This window comes from Panthera uncia, chromosome E1, assembly GCF_023721935.1.
Source record: "Panthera uncia isolate 11264 chromosome E1, Puncia_PCG_1.0, whole genome shotgun sequence".
NCBI lineage: Eukaryota > Metazoa > Chordata > Mammalia > Carnivora > Felidae > Panthera > Panthera uncia.
In genome coordinates, this window is record NC_064814.1 from 26,672,760 (window position 1) to 26,698,865 (window position 26,106).

The following is a 26,106-nucleotide window of genomic DNA, read 5'->3' on the forward strand; positions in this document are numbered from 1 at the left end:
CTGTGCTGACAGCTCAGAGCCTGGAGCCTGCTTCGGATTCTGTGTCTCCCTCTCTCTGTAACCCTCCCCTGCTTGCACTCTGTCTCTCAATAAACAAATAAATAAACATTAAAAAAATTTTTTTAAACTTTTATTCATTTTTGAGAGATGGAGAGAGACAGAGCATGAGTGGGGGAGGGCAGAGAGTGAGGAAGACAGAGAATCTGATGCAGGCTCCAGGCTCTGAGCTGTCAGCACAGAGCCTGATGTGGGTCTCAAACCCATGGACCACAAGATCATGACCTGAGGTGAAGTCGGGCACTTAACTGACTGAACCACCAGGCACCCCGTAAAAAAAAAAAAAATAAATAAATAAAGTCAACAAGGTGCATAATACACTCCACATAATACAAAAGACTTGTTTTGGGGAGCAGCACCAGAAATTACTCTAGTTAATTTGGAAGGATGGGACGTTGGCTAAAGATGTTGTAACTCAGCTAACAGTTTGCTCCTTGGTGAGTTTCAGGTGGAGACTGCACCAGGTGGAGTTGTCACACCAAAGAAACTTTATTTGCAGCAAATAAGAAGATCATGGGGGGATAACTTCCAAAGCTGTAACTCTCCAAGTGGGGGTTCATGGGTTTCTTTTATTTAGGGCTAGGATGAGTATTCAGAAAGGGGAGTTTTTGTCATCACATGGAGAGGTGGGCATATGATGGCACATGTATCTTAAGAAAACATGCCTATATATACATTGTATGTTATGTTAATGAGGTTTGAGTTCCTCCTTGGGTGGAGCAGAGGTACCTGTCAGGCAAGCAAGGGGGAGGGGTCTGGGCATGCCCTGAGAGCACTGGATGGGGTCTTGGGCTCCTTATCTCAGGTAAGGAATGCAGGGCCTTGCTTGCTTTTGAAAGGGCACTGTAAGTTTTTGCCACTGATTTGTCTGTGATAAAGTTTAGGCTCTTTCCAGGCCTGGAAGAGACTGTTCGTTTTTGCATTCTCTTTGTTCCCTTAATATGCTTAACTATTGAGATTTTTGCATTTCTTTATTGCAAGAAGTGTGCTTGGACAGGTAGGGCATATAGATCACTGAAAATAGCTGAGGGCCTAAAATGACTTTTCTTGGGTCAGTAAAGCTTTATTTCATCTTTCTTTTTTGGGGGGGCGGGCCCATAACTTTCTGCTTACAGCCTGAGTATAATCCAAAAATTTGGGATAGCTCTAAGCTTGGAGTCTGGACAGGCTACCACCTAAGCCTAAATCAAGTTGTTACTTAGCAGTGATGTTCTTTTTGAATGTAGTAGAGCAGGGGAAAAAAACAAAAAACAAAACTGCTGACTATTCATAATTTCTTTCAGATAACCCAGGAAGAGACAAGCTGTCAAAATAAGTTCTTATTTACTACAACTGAATAACTAATATCTCATGGTGACATACACTTTTATATTTCATGTGTTAACGAGTTTCCTTGAAGTTTTCAGATTTATGTAAAAAAAAAGAACAATTGCCAGTAATTTCCCCTTAATTTTTTTCAGAGACAATTGGAATTAAAATAAAGTTCCTAGGAACATTGCCACCAATGCTAAGATTATACCGGGGCTGTTGTCATTGATTCGGCTCACAGAGCTAAACCACAGATGCGTCTTTATGATTCTACAAACACAGTGTATTCACCTGGAGAAAGCGTGATAGGAGTGGCCTTTATGGCTTGCTAGCCGGGAGTCCTGTGTTTTAGTGACGTGGACCTTTGGTCTGGGGTACAAGAGGTTTATGTTATTCACATATTCTATTGCTCTCATAAATCAAGGACTAACAGGTTTTATGGTGCTGTCATTGTTGCTGTGTCTCCTGGCTTTCTTTGTTGGTAATTGAGGGTTTTTTGTTTTTTTGTTGTTTGGTTGGAAATTCACACGGAGAGTCTTTCTGAGCCAAATGGCTGAGCTTTTGTAGAGAAACATAGAAAAAGTCATGTTTGCTTGAATCACAAAATTTATTTTGCATTTATTTTTTTTTTTTTGTAGTGTCTTTGTCTGATTTTGGAATCAAAGTAATGTCTTCCTAGAAATGAGTTAGGATGTGTTCCCTCTTCTATTTTCTGGAAGGATGTGGGTGGAGCTGGTTTCTTTATTTCTCTTTGGGTTTATTTCATGGCTGATCATTCACTGTTTACATCTTTGTTGTTGCAGAGAGGATTTGTTTGGGGGTAGAAACCCTAAGACTCAGGTAGAAACTCTCACATTCTTTATTAGTTCCCACCTGGGGAAACCCTATTCTCATTTCCCAAAGGCCCTGAGTGCCCTTTTGGTTTCTTCCTATGGCACAATCTTTCATATAGACAGGTCTGGGTTCTGATTCTAGCTTGGCTTCTGATTTTTTAAAAAGACTTAATTTTTTAGAACATTTTTGAGGTTTACAGGAAAAATTGCTCAGAAAGTGTGAAGGGTTCCCATTGATTCCTTTTCTTCTCCCTCCACAGTTTCCCCTATCTCTAACATCTTGCTTTAGTGTAGTCCATTTGCTAGAATTGGTAAGCATACAATAATATAGAATTATTAACTAGGGTCCATAGTTTAAGTTAGAGTTCACTCTGGGACTGCACCATTGTTTGGGTTGGACAAATGTTTAATGTTATATATTGACCATTATAGGATCATATAGCAATTTCACTATTCTAACTAAACATGCCCTATGATACATTTATTCATTCTGCCCTCTCTGTTACTGAACCCCTGAAAACCACTGATCTTTGTATTGTCTCCATACTTTTGCGTTTTTTGGAAGGCCATAGAGTTGGAGTCATGCAGTACATAACTTTCTCAGATTGACTTCTTTCTCTTAGCAGTACATTTTTACGTTTCTTCCATGTCTTTTCATGGCTTGATAGCTCATTTCTTTTTAGTGCTAAATAATATTCTATTGTCTGAATGTACTAGTTTATCCATTCACCTACTGAAGAACATCATGTTGTATTTACATTTTGACAATTATGAATTATGAATAAAGCTGCTATAAACTTCTATGTGGGCATAAACTTTCAATTTATTTGGATAAGTGTCTAGGCATGTGACTGCTGGATTATATGGTAAGACTATGTTTAGCTTTATAAGAAACTGTTTTTTCCAGTGTGACTATACCATTTTTCTATTCTCATCAGCAAAGAATGAAAGTTCCTGTGGTTCTACGTTCTTGCCAACATTTGGTGTCGTGTTTTCAGATTTAGCCATCCTAGTGGGTGTATGGTGGTATCTCATTGTTGTTTTAATTTGCAATTCCTTAGTGATATGTGATATCGAACGTCTTTTTATACACCTATTTGCCATCTGTATGTCTTTGTTGAAGTGTCCATTCAGATCCCTTGCCCATTTCTTGAATTGGGTTGTTTTATTAATGGTGAGTTTTAAGGTTCTTTGTATATTTTGCATACATGCCCTTTATCGGCTATATGCTTTTTAAATTTTTATTTATTTATTTTGAGAGAAAGAGAGAGTGCATGAGCAGATGAGGGGCAGAGAGAGGTGGAGAGAGAGAATCCCAAGCAGGCTCCAAGCTGTTAGCATGGAACCCAATGTGGGGCTCAATCTCACGGATAATGAGATCATGCCCTGAGCCGTAATCAAGAGTTGGACACTTAACCAACTGAGCCACCGAGGCGCACCTGGATATATGCTTTTTTGCAAATAGGTTTTCTCATCCATGCCTCTTTCTCTGGGCACATATGACCTGGGCCATAGCTCTTAATTTTTCTTAGTATTCTCTTCTCAGAAAAATGAGTATAACAACATCCAACTTACTTGGAGGATGGTTTTAAGAGGTAAAGAGGACAAGTTATGTGGAAGAACCCAGTCCACAGCCTTTTGGCCTTGCACCTTTTTCTCCCATTCTCCGAGAATATGTCCATTTAATACTTCTCATGTTTTATATGTGGTTGTTTTCATCAGTGATTTTCACACTTTAATAAGCGTAAGAACTGTAGACTCTGATTCAGTAGATGTGGGTGGAACCTGAGATTCTGCATTTCTAACAAGCTCCAGGTGATGTTGGCGCTACTGATCCACAGAGCACACTTTGAATAGTAAGGGGTCACATGTCCGTCTCCTCCTTCAAATCAATGCTCCCAAACCTCTGTGTTGACCTATTAGTGGGCTATGACATCAGTTTTGTGGATTAGCAGTCATCATTTTTACACATATAGAATACAATAGGAAGATCACAGGGAGTTCACCATTAAGAATACTGTTTCATGAAAAAAACCTTATAGTGACGCGCGCGCACACACACACACACACACACACACACACACACATACAATATGAATACTGAGGTCCAGGTAAAGGATATTAAAATTTACTATATTACACTGAAAGAAGGCTAAAAGCTTTGCTTATTCATCAATGTATTGCCACCTTCTAAAATATGTGTCTGCAACTGATAGGTAAATTTATTCTTGTTTATTGCAACTGGGGTGTAGAGAAAAGTAAGATGGGTAAGTTTTGAAGTAGTCTGAGTACTCCTCATGATGAAGCAAAGACGTGGATTGGGCTTTGAGGAATATAGGTAGGATGACACTTGTTAGAAAACGAGGCGGGTGGGAATGACCCTTGAGCTTTAAATAGAAAGTGTTCAGTGGATGGCTTACTTCCAGTGGGGAGCCAAAAGGCAAAGGATGGTCCAGGTATGGGAGGAAACAGGGAGCCAGTGAAAGTTTCTAGTTGTGTGTTTAGAATTGAAAGGTAAGAGCAGAAACACACTGTGGATTAGACAGAGTGGTGACAGTAAAAGGAAATGGGGCAGGAAGCCCAGGTAAATTTCTTTGTTATATTAATACAGGAGTGTGCTGATAAGAGCCTCAGGTAAGTTAATGGCAGAGAGAATGAGGATCACAAATCATTCCAAAGGATAATTTAGTGCCCTAAGCTCACCCTCTATCCATGCTGCTGTGGGGTATCCCCATTAAGTGAAGGAAGCAGATTCGTCAGCCTCTTGGCTTACCTTATCAGAGGTCCCATGATGACGGTCATTACTCTACTTCCATCCCTAGGGTAGACTCAGTGTGTCAGTAGAAAATGAAGGAGAGAAGGGAGGGGGGCGGTGGGAATCAGAGGCTCTAATCCACCTGTCTCTTTACCTCTGACGCACTCTTTCCAAACTGGTCCTCCACAGCTCTCACACCACCAAATCAATAAAGACCTCCATCTCAACAAGCAGCCAGTACCAAGGTTGACCATCTTCATGAGCTTCTTGTTATGCAGCCAGGAATGTAAGAGCTGGAAAACACCTAAGAGATTTCCCAGTCTGACCGTTTCATGTCACAGGGAAGGAGAGGGATGGTGAGCATCCACATAGGCAGTGGCGCAACTGGCAAGGGATAAGCACTCCACGGACGTTTTCTGAATGAAACGGAGATACTGGCAGGGAAAGGACTGGAACCCAGAACCTTTGACCTCTAGACCACTCTCCTCTTCTACTTGTCCCTCAGCTGGCTCTTCCAAAACCCTTGCTACCTGAGAAAAATCTAAGCTGCAAATGTTGGAACCACACAGGGAAACTGGGGTTCATCCTAAGACTCTGCGACTGTGCATGCTGCCTTTTAGTAAAAGGTGTGCAAAGGAGGAAGACGAGTAAATGGGAAAGCCAGGACATTAGATTCATTAAGATTTCAGAGCCCTGAAACACTGAAATAAAATAATGGGTTGGGCTGGCCACAGGGGACCAAGGGTTCACAGACACAGATGAGTACTAAAAGTACCAAGAAGAAAAACAACTCCAGGAATCCCTCAAAGCCAGTGGTACTTGGTTTCCTACAACTCCATTTTAGCTTGGCTGTGTTTTTTTTTTTTTTTTACATTGTTTTTGGGCTATTTTATTAAGCCCATGGATCCCTCAGACAGGTATATAGCAAAAGGGTGAAATAAAAGGAGGAGAAATATTTGCTACGCAATGGAGAGAATAAAGAAAATGATGATCTTTTGTGGGGAGACTCTGGAAACCTCAGGTCCCTATATCTACCCCGATCTCTTTCTTCTCAATTTCCAGAAGTTAAAACAATGGGCAACAGGTAGCCCATGGGAAAGTTCTGACGAGGATGTGATCCTTGCTGCTGTGTTGGAAATAACTGGATTAGCGAATCAGGATGAAAGCAGAGGGAGGAGCGCTTGGCTATAAGAATGTGAGATTTACATCCCTGGGTCCTAAAATCAAATAGACCAGGGCTGAATGTTGGCGGCCCTGTCATCTTGGGCAGGTTCTTGACCTCCTCATTCGGTTTGCATTTCACAAATGAAGACAATGAGCATTCCTCTTTCACAGCCTGTTTTGAGAATTAAGTGGTATAATTTCTGTAATCTGTTGAGCACAGCCTAGTGCACAAGGAGCACACAGCAAATGATGAGAACGATCATCATCATTACTAGGGATTATTATTACATGCAAGGAAGCTTCTTGGAGCAGCACTGAGGGTGGCAAATGTGGCAGTGTGGCTGCGGCATTGGTTCCACGTGCCAGTGGAAGAGGATGATAAACCAAGAGTCTGGCCTCCAGCACTCTGGGCTTCCATCTGAGCTCTAACACTTCCCGGTTACGCTGACCTTGGAAAAGGCCCCAGTCCCTTCCTGGTCTTGGTTTATTCATCTCGGAAGTTGGGAAAAATTATAATAAAAACCCCAGGGAAATTATGGGCTGGCTAGAAAACTCCATACACTGAACCATTATACAAATGAATGATTGTTTTGTTCCTTGTAGCAGATGTGGTCAGCTCCTTGCCTCGCACCTCCATCCAACCCCTGCCTTGCTCATCTCTGAAGCTAATCTCAGGGTGCTACCGGTGATCACAATTGTTAAACTGAAAATTGGTTAGAATGTCCCATTTGCTTGCTGTGGTGAACTCCACTGAGATTTTGGCCAAGTTTATTGTCATAGCATACGTCTTCCAGAGGAGATGTTGATCAATCTCCTATTTTCCCACCTTTCCAACATCTTCCAGCTGCAGCATCCAAATGGCATGGGGACACCACTCTGCTGCCTAGGAACCAGTCTCATGTCACATGGGAGGGGGCTCAGTCACTTGGAAAACCAGGAACAAGGAGGGGCCCTTAAGGAGTACCACTCAATACAGTACTGTGAGTTATAGGCACTCCTCCTCTCCCTCCCCCTCCTGCTCTTTCCCCCACTTCTCCCTCTCCTCCTCTTCCTCCTCCTCCTCCTCCTCCTACCAGTGGGGGCAAGAGAAAACTTTTATATACATTAAATATGTCCACCTCTTTACATGTCAATCAGGTCTTAATAAAGTGGATAAAAGGTTTTTTTAAAAAAAGAATGCCATCCTGCATTGTGACTGCAGAAGTGTGGGCTCACTTCTCCTTGGCTGGTGTATGTAGTCTCTTCAGATCTGTTTCTGAGTCCCTGAGAAGGAGAATAAAAGCAGAGAGACCCTTTTCCCTGGGGGGAAAAAACAAAGCTTGAAGATTGAGTCTTGTGTTCAGGTAACACCTTGCCAGGCAAATTGTACCTGTTTGCATAGGTCCTCAGATTGGATTCCTCAGAGGCCAGTCTGCATGGGATTCTTCAGTCCCTGAGCCTGCATCTGGGAGCTTGGGATGACTATACAGCACAGAGACTGCTTCTTGAGTAAGGATTCCAGCACACAAGCATCCAAAATAATGGTGCTCTTCAAACCAGATGCTCCTGGAGACTAGTACTTACTCCCTTGTTGTTATGTACCCACTGTGTTAATTCCTACTATGCAAAATCTTGGGGATTCTTCCTTTGGGATGATCCCAGAAGTAGTTCTAAATTAAAAACAGGAAAAAAAAACTTGCTCATCTTACATTTAGTTGCTGAATTGTATTGCCCAACTTTATCAGTCTTGTGATTTGTTTTTACATTTTTTTTCATGAAAACAATAATGGATAGGACTTATTAAGCATGTTAAATCCCTGAGCTGTGTGTTTTCCAACAACTTTCAAGGTGGGAGCAGTCATCCTGGAGATAATCCCCAGTTTTTAGTTGTCATTCCAATAAGCTTCTCAGTGTAAAGTCACACTCAGAATTGTTTAATTCCAAAGTCAATAAAATTTCCATTAGGGCAAAGTGATTGTTTTCCAAGTTTCAATCCATCTTTAAATGGCCAAAAATTGCCAGAGCATGTGCTATGAGTAATTCTGAAAGAGGTTGTCTGACCTACAACTTGGCCAGCCCTATTAAAATAAATTTATATACTCCCATATAATGTATAATGAATCTGAAGGAGGGGTGATCTCTCATTTCCCAGCACACATTTCATGTTTATTTGGGAAAATGATTCCCATCTCAACTCTAATCAATGGGTTCTCTTCTTACTCTGTATTCCTTTTTATTTTTAGCCTGAAAGGAATTTCTAGAATGTTTACGAGCATATATCTGGTTGCCTGTGTGTTTACTGCCTGGCTCAGGGAAGCCTGGTGAAGCCGTCATTAATTCAGCACACCAGCATGCCCAGGTGCCTACTGTGGCTGCGAGTCAGGTCCAAAACAGCTTTTCATATCTTCCAGAATCCTTCTAGTTACTCTTCATCTGATGGTTGAGTAGCCTGCCACCTCAGTGATACCATTGACAGTTTGCTCACCATTTACAATAGAAATCCTAGCTTGTTAAATGTCCAAAGGTCATGTATACTGCACCAAAGAATAGGGCTTTAAGCTCTCACCAGAGAGCATAACCCAAACTTAATGAAGGAATCTATACAGTGCTTAACACAGAGAAAATGCTCTACAGATATTAATATCTTCATTTTCTTCCTTGAGTTGCCTGAGTTGCATCTCCTGTGTATACATGGGCTAACAGAAGTGTTATTTCAGGAAAAATAGTCTAAAGGTCATGTACTTTTCTAGATATTCTGAACTGTATTGCAGCACCACTTAGATGGATTGTAAATTCCCTTCACAGAGTCTCTGACCAGTGATTATCTGCTGTTTCAAGAAACTACAGATTCACAAGTCCTCTTCCAGAGTTTCCCAAAAGGCTTAATGGCTTTAAAAAACCATAGATCTTTACTCTATCTCATGACTCTGGGATAAAAATCATAGGTCCTTTGAAACAACCTGTTATGTTGGAAAGGCAGTGAGTCTTGAACATCCAGCTGACCTCTGTTCAAATTCCAATTTTGCCCACTTAACTACTGTATGATCTTAGTAAAGCTATTGTACTTCTTTATGTACCAGTATCCTCTTTTTGTAAAATGTAGATATTTTTCTTAGTTCCCCTGGGCTATTGTTATAAGGATTAAATTTTAAATATATATATATTGCACTATATATATATATATATGTGTGTGTGTGTGTACATACATATACACATATTTATATATACATACAGATTTTATATACATATATCAGATAGACAGAAAAGATATGATAAGGAAATAATGGAGTGAGGAGAGAGATTGGCACATAAAAGCCTACTCAAAAACGTGTTTCTTTCATTTTTTTTGTTTGCTCTACCACTAGCTCTCTAATTAGTTTATTTATTTTTTTTAACATTTTTTTTTTTTAATTTATTTTTGGGACAGAGAGAGACAGAGCATGAACGGGGGAGGGGCAGAGAGAGAGGGAGACACAGAATCGGAAACAGGCTCCAGGCTCCGAGCCATCAGCCCAGAGCCTGACGCGGGGCTCGAACTCACAGACCGCGAGATCGTGACCTGGCTGAAGTCGGACGCTTAACCGACTGCGCCACCCAGGCGCCCCAACTAGCTCATTATATATTCTGAATATCAGCCCCTTATCAATTATGTAATTTGAAAATATATCTTTCCATTCTATGGGTTGCCTTTTTACTCTGGTGATTGTCTCTATTGCACAAAAATTCCTAAGTTTGATGTAGACCCATTAGTCTATGTTTGTTTTTATTGCCTTTGCTTTTGGTATCATGGCCAAGAAATCATTGCCAAATCCAATGTCATGAAACTTTTCTCCTATGTTTTCTGCAAGCAGTTTTATAGTCTGGAGTCTTACATTTACACCTTTAACCCATTTTGAGTTACTTTTTCTGTACGATGTTAGATAGGGTCCAACTTAATTCTTTTGCAGGTGGCTGTCTAGTTTTCGTAACTCCAAGGGACATAATTCTTTAGTTGGCAACAGAACTCAACTGCATGGCTCACATATCCGGGCTGGTATTTATTTCATGTAGTACATGTGTATTTGACATTTTTTCATATTCTAATGTCAAATGAATCTGCAGTCATTCATAGCTGCTGCATCTGCTTGAAGGGCCAATGGATAAATTTTGCCTCTGGTTCCTTGTCTGTGGATTCCCAGCCAGTTGGATTTCGCTAGGATACAGAATAGCATACCTCTGCCCCTGTTATTCTCCTGGTTTGAGCCAGTATATGTTTGTGTACATACCAAGATTATAATTTTTGTTTATCTCTTCTCAATGGATTTGTAATCGTAGGTGATTTCTTTGGCCAGTGTCCTGGATCCTTATGCCTTTCACTGTGTTTTTTTGTTTTGTTTTTTTTTTGAGATTTTGTTTTTAAGGAATCTCCACACCTAATGCGGGGCTTGAACTCACAACAACCCTGCTATCAAGAGTTACACATTCCACTGACTGAGCCAGCCGGGCATCCCATTATAGACAACTCTTAACTGAGAACTCTCTTTTTGACCTTTTCAGATCTTTAACTCCCCAAATATTTTAAGGAGCATGGTGTCCTTAAAATAAAGAGGAACCTAACTACTCAAAAAATGTGGATCCCTAATATTTTTATAATTAGAAATATTTAGAAGAGCCAATTTTGTAAAAAAGAAAGAATAGGAAATTGCCATTTACCTTAACTTATATTAAGATTAGTTATAAAAAATATGATACAATTATTCCACAAGTTTATATGATGACACCACTTTAGACCCTTGGCAATTTTAGTGTGCACTTAAGCCTCTATTCAATACTGGTATTTACCAATTTTACAGAATTGGTGTTTTTAATCTTATTATTTTGCTTTACTTTCTGTACCAATTCTAACTTGGCTCACTCACTGAGCCATTGTTTCTCAAAATGGGATCCATGGACTGGCTTCATATGAATCATCTGAGTTACAAAATTCGCATCCTGGGTGCACCCTATGATGGACGTCTTGGTTTAGAACCATCACATCTCAGTGAAATTTTGAAGGCCCAGCACCTTAAATTTTGTCTTACAAGCACCATTGTCCCTAATTTTTTTAAATAATTACTTGTTCTTTAACTTGACTTGGAGTTTCATCTGAACTCTAGCCATTATTGTATGTATTGATCTTGTGGACTGATCCCTGACACTTTATTTTCTCTTCCTGCAGTATCAGAATTCCCTGGATCTGAGGCAAATCTCCGCTCATCTTCACTTGTCCCACACAGTGTACACTCTCTTTCAAAAGTTACCTGTCTCTCCATTCTATAAACAGTTGGCAGTGTCTCCATCTCTTTCTTGGACTTGGCATGAGTTGTCATGTGGTGCAAGCATTCTCTAATCATTGAACAGCCAGAATATTATTGAATATTGATTATTGAATGTACTCTTCTGTATTCCTCAGGACCCTTGAAATCAGTCAGGGCCATGCAATTCTCTGGCTAATGAAATATGGGGTAAATGACTAATGTCACTTTCAGGATGAAATTCTTAAGGGTTTGTGCTCAACCCTTCATTTTCTCTTTTTTTTCCCACAGAATGACATGCAGATATGGCGTCCTAACAAGTTCAAAACAGCCAGAATCAAAGAATCACCTCAACCAGGGCCACTTCTTTAAAGATCTTATCTTCCAACTTCAGAATTTACAAGAGTCAACAATATATCTTTATTGTGTTAAGCCACAGACATTTAAGGACAGATGCTACTACAGCTCACCCTAGCCTACACTCACAAACACAGTTGATGCCCATATTTATCTATTTGTTTTGCTACATTAAAGCTTTGCGGTTCTACTGAGTTTGCGATACAGGTGGGTCTTTCCCACTTTTCGTTGGCCATTTAACTTTGAACACATTGATATGAGACATATCCAATCTGTAAGGTATTAGCAGTAATTTCGACTTGTAAGCATGTATAATTATAGTAGGCCTTGCCAAGTTCCATATAGACTGCAGCATCAGTTACAAAACTTAACTTCTTTTTGTTTATATGAGTTTCTCGATGTCTTTGATGAGCACTGGCTTCTGTGTTGCCACTTCCCAATTCTAAGAGAAATCCTCTCTTGGCCACTTTAAACAAGGCCACTATACACAAAGGAGTCAATTTTACCCAAGTGGACAAATAGTATATAGTAGAAATTAGGTATCCTTCCTATCAAAGCAATGTTTGCAATAACCAGGTTATTTTTACCTCACTGGTATAGATCTTAATATGGTGCTTTAGAAACAACAGGTACTTAATGTATGTTGATTGGAATAAGCTTGTAAATGTATTCATCTTTTCTTTTGGATTATTTGCCTCTTGAGGGGAAGGGCTATGTTTCATTTTACCTTTATGTTCTTTCTACACAATGCTTTGTTCGTATTAAGAGTTTGGCAAACATTTAATTTAAATTTAGCAAGTAAGTCTGGCAATGATGAAATTGGAGAAGGGTAGTACTTGAGCTATCAGGTATGACTAGTGAGGCTCCATCTGTTTTTGACCCTGATGAATTAGTGTCAATGAAATATTCAGCAACATCATCTCAGTGAGCCATTTATTTACTATATTTCATGTTCCCCCACATTTAATATTTAGTCATAACATTTATGGACAATGAGAATAGCAAACAAATATTTAAGGCCTCTGATTTCAGCATGGCCTGCTTCTGAAAATTAACACTATGCTTTTTATATGTCAGTGAGATCAATACAGTCTCATAACCACACTTTATAAGATGGATTCAACTCTTGGGTTGAAAAAACATATCCATTTATTCAAATTAAATTAATTCTGCTTTAACATTAAAAAAAATTTAATTCTGTTAAGGAAAGTTTCCACCATTAAAATGTTATTCTTCTTGGGGAAAAAAAAGAACTTTTTTTCCTGTACTTTTAGTATTTGAACTGATTTGCAAATTATTGTGATTAATTTCTGTTGCAACTAGAATTTCTTTGGTCATAGTTTTCTCATGTAACTGAAGAAAGATTTTCTCACTCATTTATCTACTGAATGGCCATTGCTCTGTTGGCATGAACTTCATAATTAGCAATTCAATATGTCTTCTTTATCTAGAATCAATTAATTATAGTATTTGGTAACATGTTTTACTCCACTTTGGGACATTCTTCCTTCTTGATGAATAGTGATTTAAAAAAAACCCATAAAACAGCTTAAACGTTTTCCTATAATTTCTACTCATATAGGCCCTTGAAAATAATACATTTTAACATGAATATTAGAAGTCCAGACAGTGATCATTATTTAAAAAAATAAACTTAAAAATATTTCTTGGTAGAGTTTGTAATACTTTTGAAGATTTTAAGCACCAGATTGTTGCCTATTCAAGTTGATCACATGTTTATTAAATTCCTACTAGGCACCCAGTACTGTTCTAGGCTCCAGGAGTGCAAAACAAGATTATATAGAAACCCCTACTTTCAAGGAATTCATGATCTAGTTAATAAGATGTGCTTGCATTCAAAATGTCATTATCATGGCAAATACTCTCTCTGGGTTACTTGCGGGTTTTTTTAATGTTTATTTATTTTTGAGAGAGAGAGAGAGAGAGAGAGAGGCAGAGCATGAATAGGGGAGAGGCAGAGAGAGAGGCATAGAATCTGAAGCAAGCTCCAGGCTCTGAGCTGTCAGCACAGAGCCTAATGCAGGGCTTGCACTCACAAACCACAAGATCACTACCTGAGCCAAAACTGGTCACTTAACTGACTGAGCCACCCAGGTGCCCCTCTTTGGGTTGCTTGAGAGAGGAAATGTTAGGCCTAACACCATACAAGCAGATTGAGTCAGAAAGGAGTGAACGAAGAAGAAGTGGGGTAAAAAAAAAAGGTAAAAACTGAGTTGTTTTTGATGCATGAAAAAGATGATACCACACTGAAGGATTTAGGGCTGGTGTAGCATCCCAAGGAGAGAGAAGAGCATATTTAAAAGTATGAAGGCAAACACACTGTGTGTTCCTTAACATGCATTCAGACTGTTTCAGGATATATAGGAGAAAGAAGAAGGAAATCAGACAAGAGAGAGATGCAGGGGTCAGGCCATAGGGATACAATGCCAACTCAGTTAAACCTCTACCTTCTAGGAAATAAGTGAATTATGAAGGATCTTACACACAAAGTTGCATCATCAGGAGAATTTGTAGCAAGCATCAAGTTTCATGATTAGGAAATAGAAAATCATATAATAAACCATGCTATAGTTTTTACCATCTTTAAACCCTATAAAATGATATTAAACTTTAACTCAAACATCACAGATGTCACTAGCTGGTGATTAAAACTGTGGCCACATTGCAGTAAGAAACCCAATTGATGGGTTCTGAGTCCATACATACTGACTAGCAGGAAGATCATTATTTTTTAGGAAATTCCTTCTGTTGATCTTCTCTCCAATTTGGCCACCAGTGAAGGCTACTTTCTTCTGTTGTATCCTCTGGTGTTCAGTGGGGCACAGAGATGTCTTACCACATACTGTTCTGTGGCTCCTCTGCTTGTTTGGTCAGTGTTACTTCTCCCCACCAATGCTGTTGTCCCTAGATGGCTGATCAATCCCCAGATAGTCCCAGGACGTGTTTGTTACTGCAGACTCTTTGCCACTTCTACTTTTCATTGAAGTGCATAACGGCAAAGCTGCTTGGGATCTCAGGGACAGTTACATTTGTATGTGATAGTTACTCTCTTCCCACAGGGCATGATCTTTTAGGCCAGGTAGGGCTGGTCTGAGAGTACGCATAAACATATGTAGTCACATAGGTCAGGGAAGTGAATCTTGCCCTACCCTGGAAGTCTCCTTAGTTTATAATGGTGTCTGTGTGTGTGTGTGTGTGTGTGTGTTCTGAATCATCTGCTTCTCCAGTTGTGGAGGGAAAATAGAATACAGTTTATCAGAAGTGATGATAATTACAGATAGGTTTCAAAAACCTTTGCCATCTGGCTCCTAGGCTCCAGTTAAAGAAATGGATATTTCTGGAGACCTGTTTCACTATTTCCATAACTTCTTGGAAGTTAGGATATCCTAAGGTATCTTGGGGAAAGGTATTACCTTAGTCTATATAATGGCCAACTTAGCGCTAGTCCAGCTAACAAAATCTACACATATAACACATTCGATAGATACAAGATGTCTATCGGTCCTTAGTATTTCAAGAAATATTTGTTAAACTTTCACAATGTGTTGAGTAATGCTTCTACTGGGTAAGATGATTATTATGAATCCTTTACCTTTTCTAGTAGGTCACTTCCGGGGGAGAGAGCTCCCGGGTGAGAAGGGTATGTCTTGTTCCTGGTTCTCTTCTTCAGTTTTCTGACAGTAACTACAGGCAGGTCCCTGGGATGTGTGCATTTGAAATGACATAGAAAACTATACTTTCACCCCTCAAAAAGGGTAGGATTTGCCATTTGTGACTGAAAACAAAGAAAAAGTTTTGTATGTGATAGATGCCAGATACTTGGCCTGTTCTGTCATTTGTGCTTTTGTGTTTGGAACTTTTCCTATTCCATGTGATCTTAGTAGAAAGGTCAGCTATGTATTTCCTAAAATATTATTTCCTAAAATAAGGATGAGCCTATGACATGTGGCATGCTGACAGTCTGCCTTTCCAAATGAGGAAGTCCTGATTAGTTGAAGTCACATTGGTTGCCTCTACAGCCTTCCCATCATGGCTGACCTATCTCCCAACATGACATCACTAAATGTGGAGCTGGGGAGAGAAGCATGGAATTGGCTCTCGAAAGTTGATAGACGTTCCACTTCAGGTCACTGCCAGCAGGTTGATCCTGATATCTTACACCCCTCTGAACACCATTATTGGTCCAGGATCAAGTCCATAAATCCAAACAATGCTGATGAACACCATTATGAAAGATTGGTATAGCAGCTTGTGAGGAGAGTGCCAAACATATTACCCTGGGACTAAGACTGTGAGGAATATATAAACTTAGGGCTACTCATCACCACCTTGTTACCATATGAAGAAAGTATGGTAAAACTTTGGTTTGTGAGCATAATTCATTCTGGAAACATGCTTATAATCCAAAGCACTTGTATATCAAAGCAAATTTCCCCATAAGAAATAATGGAAACTCAGATGATCTGTTCTACAACCCAAAAATATTCATATAAAATGATTACAATACTGTAATATAATATGAAATAATAAAGAAAATACAAAACATAAAGAAAAACAAATTAACCTGCACTTACCTTTGAAAACCTTTGTGGCTGGTGTGAGGGAGACGAGAGGAGGGTTATTGTATAGGATGTATTGTATAGGATGATTTTCACTATCACTAATGGAATCACGCCTATCTATTGGCTCAGGTGGAATCTTTTTCTTTTCATGCAGCTTTAACAAGGAACCTATCCAATGACACCTGCTTTTGCCTCCTTTTGAGGATTTTGCGGAAATGTGACATTGCATTGTCGTTAAACCGAACCATCAATCGCAGTGTTACAACCTTATTTGGGTGGTGCTTTTCTATAAAATTTTTCACTGTTTCCCACATTTTACACATCTCCCTAATCTCATTTGAAGTATGGGATTCCTCCACCTTTTCCTTCTCTGCCTCTGCAGACAAGATGCAGACATCTTATAAAATCTTGCAGTTTCGGCCACTTGAATACTTCGTTTGTACTTCTCGATGATTTTCTTCTTAACTTCCACCATAATTGTATCCTTCTTCTTACAGCCTTTCTTTTCAACCTTTTTCTGCCTGGGGGCCATTGTATATGCTCACACAGATGTTCACTACAATACAGTATAAATAAACTCTTGTCATATACCATATTTAATGTAACTGGGGATAAAGCAGCAGAGGAAAGGGTCTACATCTATAGGCAGCCTGATCTAGAATGAAGCAAAGTGTTTCTAAACTTACTCTTATATGGAAAAGCAAAGGACTGTCCATTGGTGCTTTGACATGACAAAAAATACACTAGTGTCAGTTGTGGGCACCTTCCAACATTCTGAAAAATCACTGACTTCTGCCAAACACTGTGCCCTGAGACCAAGCATCAAAGCATGGGAGACAATCACCCACAGTCCTGTGCGCATGCGAGAGAAGAACTGCTGGCTCAGTTGTGATCATGTGACAATTGATGTCATGTACTCTTATTGCCAGACAGTGCTCGTTTATCAAGTTAAAATTTATTGGAAATGTTTGCTTGTCTTGCAGAACACTCACAGAACAAATTATTCACAATCCAAGATTTTACTGTATGTGAAAGTAAGGCAAGATGATGGTAGAACCAAAAAGTGAAGAGAGAAAGTCCAGGTGACAGTTTGAAATCCTGGTCCTACTTTTACCTGGCCAGATTCAGCCCTCTGGGCCCTTCTGATTACATAAGAAAATGAATTCACTTTTTTTTTTTTTTACATAAGCTAATTGGGTTTCCATCACTTGCAAGCAAAATAACCCTCATCCTAACAAATAAAGAGTGTCTTAGAATAGGAGATTTATATTTTTGTATACTGAGAATGGAAAGCTTAGAAATCTTTGGGGACCCAGAGAAGGATGATTAGGCTTTCCTTAAATAGAGGGTGTGCAAAAGAAAACTGGAAATTTCTTTGGGAAATAAAATAAGTGAGGAGACCGCAAGGGTAAAGAGAGAGTGACCTGGACCAAAAAGACTCAGAAACCAGGGAACTTAGCCAGAGACTTTGTGCATCGCCACACAGTGGGGGCTTCCCCCACCTTTTTTTTAAATTAACTGTGTGTTCAAAGAGGGGAGGAGTAATGACAGACTCCTGGACACTAAGCTCGATCTACTCTAAAAATTCTGTCCTTTATGCTATTGCCAGAGTTATCCTTATGACTGGGTATTTGATTATTTCATCTTAAAAGTAAGGTTTTTTTCACTGATATACACAGGCTAATAATTATATTCGCTTTGTAGGTTTGCTGTGACAATGAGAGTGAAAGCATTTAGCACAGAAGTTCCCACAATGTGAATCCCCAGTAAAGGTTCTCTCTTATTATCATTAAATGCTCTTTATGCTCTGGAGAGCTTTTGAAGAATTTTAAGAGGAGGGTGATAAGAGCAGGTTTTATTTCTTTAAGATGCTACAGGGCTATCGGCATGTTAGGGTCCCCAGAAAGTCATCTTTCCTGATTTTTTTCTGGTCTCTTTTGATCAGGGGTGAACAAAACTCCTTGAAAAATATCGGTGATTTCAAAGAGAGGCATAGAAACTATCAGTCAATATTAAGATATATAATAGTTTTAATAATAGCAATTAATACTATCATTGCATGCAGAGACTCTTTTAGCCTGGAGGAGGACAATAACAGCTCGGTAACAGGACTGAGAGTTAGAAAGGCCAGTGTTAAATATCAGGTTTAATTGGGTGTAGAACAGGTAAGGGGAATGAGAGAAAATGACTAAATGGCCAATAAGAGTTACCAGAGGGAGAAAATGCATTAAAACATGTATCTCTTACACTGTCCACCTCTATCCCTCTTAAGGACACCTGCAAACTCTTGTATACACACAGGTAGGATAACTGCAGCCATGGATGGAATGATTTTGGCTGGAAGCCTGGCTTGGATTGGACCAGGATGGGGAAGAACTGGAGACCAGGCACAGAGCTCCGTAGCCACTTCCCACAACTCTGACTTGAGTCCTTTGACTCTGGCTGGTGTTCTAACAGTTTGTTAGTGCTTTGGTGACTGGGATAAACAAAAGTCATCATTTCTGGCAACTATACTCCTCCATCTAAGAATCCCATTGCACATCTATGAGACCTAGTTGTTGGAACCAGCATCTCAGTGGTAGTAAAGACTGTGCTTGGAGTAATGGTGTCAAGGCTGTTCCTTGGAGGTTCTGTGAGATATTAATCCATGGTCTGTGAAAAAGTGATTCTGTGGCCATTATTAGTTTGGAAACAGCAACTTAAGCATAATGAGATCAGTTTATTCACTGTAGGATTCTCAGATGCTTAATAAGCTAATGTTAGTTGTTAACCTAGAAGAAAGATCCAGGCAGATGGGAAGATGGTGGACATTGAATAAAGAGTTCTGCTTTCAATGTGGCCAGTCTAGTGAGAGATACAGAGAAGTAATCCACCTAGAGAAATAGCTTGTGAATACTTCTGCTGAGTGGAATACCCTGCTTATTACTTACCCACTTCGTTTATGCCACTCCATTCTCTCAATACCAAAACCAAACCATGGACCTTGTCCTACTGGTATTTACTTCATGTCTGACTTGTGACATTAGGAATTGGCTAAATACCTACATAGACTCCTAGGCATGCAGGGGGGCAGCTTAGGCTTACATCTAGCCCTACATTTCATGACCAGTTCTGTGTTATTGCTCCTCAGTCTTCTAGATTCAAAGCTGTGCACAAGACAAAGTCATAAGCTGTTTATTTCAAGTGTATAGAATTCCTACCATTAGAGACATTAGAACAGGAAGAAATATTAGCTCTTATCACATCCAATCTCTTCATTAGATATCATCATGTTCAATGCCTTATTTTTATAGGAGAGTTCCACTAAAGTAGGTAGGCTATCATATCTAACAGCTGCCCAAGTTGTGCACTGCACAACTGCAAGGTGTCTTTCATCAGATGATGATGTGAATAGCATCCTCTGGAATAATCTATGCAGCCATAGACAGCAGCCCTGGTTAGCAATGTTTAATTTAGTTTCCTCTATAAGAGGTAGCTGTGTGTTCTAAGGAGGCTGGGAATAGTAATTAAAGTGTAATAATCAAAAGAGTATAAATCTTGAAGCCTGAAAGTTATCTCATGTTTCTAAAACACAATGTTCCATTATAAAATAAATTGCTAGGGTGAACATGTTACAGTTATCTAGAAAAAACTTGTATTATATCCCTAATTTCAAAACTCGGCCTTCTCTATAGAGTAAATGATTAAAACCTAATAGAAAAAGAGGCCAGGGACAGAAAGTCAGCACGAATGACACTAATGTTTAGAAGAGGATCAAGGCAGAGGGAAACATGCCCAGAAACACCTGATGGAAACCAGACGTCCGAATAACAAGGAAATGCATATACATACAATCTGAGGTCTATATAATTCTCCTTGGTGACTCATCTCAAGTGGCTTGCTAAATTGCAAAAGGAGTAGCCCAAGTATTTTAGTTTTATACACAAGAGAACTGAGGAAGAGGAAGCTTTAATGTGTTTTCTACTATCCCTTGGGGGGTTAATTTCCTGAATGTGTCACCCAGGCAGCATCCCATTCAGCGTCAGTCCCATGCCTGCTCCAGCCTTGTGATCTGCCTCCATTTGGCTTGCTGAGGTGTTCAGAACATATTTAAGTGGCCTCAGGAATAGTAACTCTTCTGTGTCCCGCTGTGAGGTTTACCTTGTCAGGCAGGACTTGGATCTTAGTCACTGGAGGGGATTTCAAAGCATTGCGATGGTTGCTTTTCTTCCTTCACTTGCTTTACTTATTTCTCCTGCTACACTGTGACAATATTGAACATAGGGACTCTGCATTCTATCCTCAACATCCCTCATTTCTAACCCAGTGCCTGCGACACAGTAGACAATCAATAAATAATTGTCAAGGGAGGGAGAGCTGTGGCCTCCCTCACCCATCATTTGAGAGAATCTCAGCTCTAGTCCCCGTAAGCTGTTTTTTCATGCCTATTAAGCCCCAAGCCCGTTAGTGCCCTACAAGGTCCAAAAGGCTATTTTAGCCAAGATAGATGTTTGCACATCTTCCTCACTGCCCTGGCAAGTGTGGGGGTGGACAACACTTATATTCACTCTGGATCAAAATCAGGAATTTCTGTTTGCTTAGGTTCCAGGGGTAAATCTTCCTGTACATAGAAATGTATCATGTCGGGGCTCTTGATGGGCAGGCTGCCCGGAGCTTCATTGAGTTATCAATGTTTCTACTTGATCTATTGACAATGGAGGCTTGAAAGTAAACAGCTTTGCCAACTCCAAATAGCTGGTTTGAGGCTGGGCAAACAGGAAAGCTTTGCACAAAGCCGAGAGCTGGCATGGGGCTTGGGGTTTTCAGTAAGTTTCGGCAGTTGGCTTCTGGAAGGGAAAAAGAAGCTTGGATTCTGCAATCAGAGCAGGAAATGAGACCTTGAATTCAGTGTGTTTGGAGGCATTGGCCACATGTAGGTAACCGGGGAGTGCTGTACAAGAAGGAGAAGGAAGTAGATTTTAAATTTAAGTCTACCGCTTGGGCAAGCCACCTGACTTCTCTGACATGACATTTCTGCATCATTTTCATATCTCTCAGAAGGATAGAGTGACAGCAGAGGTGACTTGATAGAAAGGGAGGTTGAACTACTGACATGAAAATGAAATAAAGCTGGATTCCATTCATGGATCTACAAAGCCCTGCCTGTGAAGACTCAAGACACTACTCAGCTTCACTTTGTTCTCTTCATCTGTAAAGTGGAAATGATACCACAAAGGGTGAGCCACAAATACAAGCTTGATAGTCACAAAGCAATTTAGACAGAGCTCTGACAATAATCAGAATACATAATGTGCTGTGTGTGTGTGTTTGTGCACACGTGTGTGTGTTTGGATAAATATATGGGGGGAGTCACCTGGGTGGGTCATTCGGTTAAGCATCCAACTCTTGATATCGGCTCAGGTCATGATCTCCCAGTTCGTGAGTTTAAGTCCTGTGTCAGGCTCTGCACTAACAATATGGAGGCTTCTTGGGATTCTCTCTCTCCCTCTCTCTCTCTCTCTCTCTCTGCCCCTCCCCTGCTCTCTCTCTCTCTCTTTCTCTCTCTCAAAATAAATAAACTTTGCAAAAATATGTAGGGAAAATTGAAGAGACACCCTTAAAATGGATTAGAGTGAGGGGGTATGGAGCAAGGGGAGAAATGAGTGAAAACAATGATGGAGGATAAATAAAAGTAAAAGAAAAGAATTGGCTGGCATGGACTGCACATAATTGTACTCCTGAACTGAGGAATGTGAATATTTCAATTCAGTGGTCCATGAAGGGGACAAAAAAGTTGTCATGCAAATAAATATAGAACCACAAACATAGGTGGTGTGAACAGAATAAAAATGTGCTCTAAGAACAAGGGAAGTAGGGGTGTCACATCCTAACATAGATGTGAAGGTGAGCTGGGTGAAGAGTGGAGAAAAGGACATTCCAGGCTGCAAGAACAGCCCACGCAAGGTCTATGGTGCTATAAAGAGCTTGGTGTATTCAAGGCACTGAGAGTGTGAGGCTAACCAGGGTGGAAGTGGTTAGAGAGGAGCCTGAAGTGGTAGACAGAACTAAGTTCTGCAAGATTGTGTGGATTGAATGAAAACTTTGCCTTGTCGTAACTTAAATGCAATGGGAAGCCATTAAGAAGTTTTAAAAGCAGGGACTGGTGAATAGTGATGGATTTGATGGGAATAGAATGTATGTGACATTCTACAAATTTTTGTTGAATATTCTAACTGCTGTCAAGGAGCCAGAGTGGATGTAGACAGATCTAAGAACTTTCTTGCAGCTGTCCAGATGGGCCTCAAGAGTGGTTTGGACAGCAGTGTGGGCAGTAGAAATGCAGAAAAGTAGCTGGTTGGAAAAGTAGTTAGAGATAGTATCAACAGGTCATTTAAGACTAATATGTATGTCTTTGGCAGGAATTATGTGTTAAGATTACTTATTGCCGTTCTTTGTTGTAGGATTATACACCCCTTTCTGATTGGCATCAGAAATAGCCATGTACATTTCTTTAGTCAGTGAATGTGAACTGAAGTAGTACATGTCCCTTCTAGGTAGAATTTTTAAGAGCTAGAGGATACTTTGATATGTTGCCCATTTCCTTTGGCATGAGACTAGAAATGGCCTTGGATAGAGGCTGCCTCACCAAGCTAGGTCTCAGGATGATAATAGGTGACAGAGCCGTAAGTGACCAGTGATGAAATTAATGAGAAATTAATCTTCTTGCTCAAGTGTACATCAAATTATTAATGAGATACACTATATTATAGGCCATTAAAAAAATCTCAGCATGTTTTAAAGGAGCAAAATAACACTTAGAATATTTTCTTATTTTTTTTAATGTTTATTTTTGAGAGAGAGACAGAGCACAAGCAGGGGAGGGGCAGAGAGAGAGGGAAACACAGAATCAGGAGCAGGCTCCAGGCTCTGAGCTGTCAGCACAGAGCCTGATGCGGAGCTCAAACCCACGAACTGTGAGATCATGACCTGAGCCGAAGTCGGACACCCAACCGACTGAGCCACCCAGGCGCCCCTTTATTTGTTTGTTTGTTTGTTTGTTTGTTTTTAATGCACTTAGAATATTTCCTTAGTGCAATGGTATTAAGTTGGAATCAATAACAGAAGAATATCTGAAAATCCTCAAATATTTGGAAATTAAACAACTCACTAAAGAATAACCTATGGATCAAATAAGAAACAATTAGGGCAATTAGAATATATTTTGAAGGAATAAAAATGAACACTTAGCATGTCAAAATTTATGGGAAGAAGCTGAGGGAAATGTAAATTTTAAATGAATATATTAGAAAGAAAAAAATATAAATCACTGATCCGTGATCCCACTTTAAGAAGATAGGAAAAAGAAAACTAATTAAACTCAAAGGAAATGGAAGACATCTTTAATAAAATATGTATGGAAATCAATAAAATAGATAATGGACAAGAAATTGAGAAAATCAACAAAAAATTGGTTCTTTGAAAAGTTTTAAAAAATGGATAATGCTTAACAAGATTGATTAAGAAAAAAATGATAGAAAACATAAACTACCAATATCAGAAATGAAAGATAAAACATCATCACAGATCCTAGAAACACTGAAAAGATAATAAGGGGAATGTAGTATGAGACAAACTTTATTCCAAGAAATTCAGCAACTTAGATGAAATGAAAAAAAAATATTTGAAAAGCACAAGGTACGAAGGCTGCCATTAGAAGAAATTTTTTAAAAAAATCCGAGTGGTCTAGGGACGACTGGGTGGCTCACTTAGTTAAGCGTCTGACTCTTGATTTCAGCTCAGGTCATGATCTCAAGGTTCTCTTCCTCTCTCTCTCACTGCCGCATCCCCTCTCTCTGTCTCAAAATAAATAAACATTTTAAAAAATATGAGTTGTCTATATCTATTGAAGAAAATGAATTTAAACTTTAAAATCTTTCCACAAAGGAAATTTTAAAGAATTTTTTCTAAAGTTTGCATGGGAATGTACAGGACCCTAGAATAGACCCTTAAAAAATCTTGGGGAGGAAAATGTGGGTTACTTATGCTATCTGATTTTAAGATTTACCATAGAGCTGATGTAATCAAGGAGAACTGATACTGTCAAAAAATATAAATCTATGCAATAGAATAGAAGTTCTATCAATGGAATCATGTATATATGGTAAAAATATAGGGGCACCTGGGTGGTATAGTCAGTGAAGTGTCCAACACTTGATCTTGGCTCAGGTTATGATCTCACAGTTTGTGAGTTCGAGCCCTGTGTTGGGCTGTGTGCTGATGGTATGGACCTGCTTGGGATTCTGTCTCTCCTCTCTCTCCCCTATTGTGCTTTCCTCTCTTAAAGTAAAAAAACAAACTAAAAAATAATAAAAAACATACAAGGGTGCCTAAGCAACTCAATGGTTAATGAAAGTGTTCTCATAAATAGTACTAGAGCAACTGCACATCTGCATGGAAAAAATGAAACTCAACACATACTTTATGTGTATAATACAATTTATTGGAGATGTAGCATACACCTAAACATGAGCTATATTCAAATAACACATAGAAGACTATTCTCACAACTTTGTAAAAGCCAAAGATTTATTTTCCCTTAATACAAAAAAACACAGGCACCAAAAGGAATATATTGATAAATTGAACTTCATCAAAATTAAAAACCTATGCACATCAAGAGAGCAAAAAGGCAAGGCATAGATTGGGTGAAAACATTCACAATGTATATATTTGCAAAGGACTTATATCTAGAATATATAAAGAAGTCCTATAACTCATTAATAAGAAAAATGCAATTAAAAATAGCAAAAGATTTCAAGAGACACTTCACAAAAGAAGATATTCTAGTGGTCAGTGAACATGTGAAAAACTGTTCAACATCATTAGTCATCAGGGAAATGTAAATTAAAGCAAATGAAGGGTGCCTGGGTGGCTCAAATGGTTAAGTGTCAGATTCGCGATTTCGGCTTAGGTCATGATTTCATGGTTGTGAGATCTAGCCCTGCATCAGGGTTCTGCACTGGGTGTGGAGCCTGCTTAGGATTCTCTCTCTCCCTCTCCCTCTGCCCCTCCCTCGCTTGGGCACACACATGTTTTTAAATCAACCAATCAATCAATCAATAAAACAAATGAGATACCGCTATATACCCACTAGCATGGTTAAAAGGAAAATTTGGGCATGTATGTGGAGCAACTAGAATCTTAAATATTGTTGGTAGGGTTGTAAAATGGCACAACTGCATCAGAAAACTGAACTGTTCAGCAGTTTTTTACATTTATCTATTCTATGACTCAGCAATTATACTCTGACGGAAATGAAATCACACATACACTAAAGACTTAGATGTAAGTTCCAAATGTATATCCATGGGAAACTGAATAAGCAAACTGGTACATTTATATAATTCAATACTACTCAGCAATAAAAAGTATGAGCTAGTGATACATTGTGAAAACTAACCTTTATATGGCCTTTCTGATCCAACCCTACATTGTCAAAACCGTTGACCTCTAGTCTTGACCTTGTTATGCCTATCTCCCCTTTAGTCACTATACTCCAGCCATACTGTCTTTCCTTCAATTGCTCATGAGACTTATAAAACTTGACAAATGAATGAGGATTGAGTAGCATGGACTATGTTCCTGTATCAAGAATGCCTTCACTCACTATTCCACCATTTCCAGTCTTCCTGAAATCACATTCTATTTTCTTCAACATTCTACCATGGAAATTTTCAAAAGTTGAAAAACTTTACAGTAAATACTTGTATACCTACCACTAAGATTCTGCCCATAACAATTTATTATGCTTGTTTTAT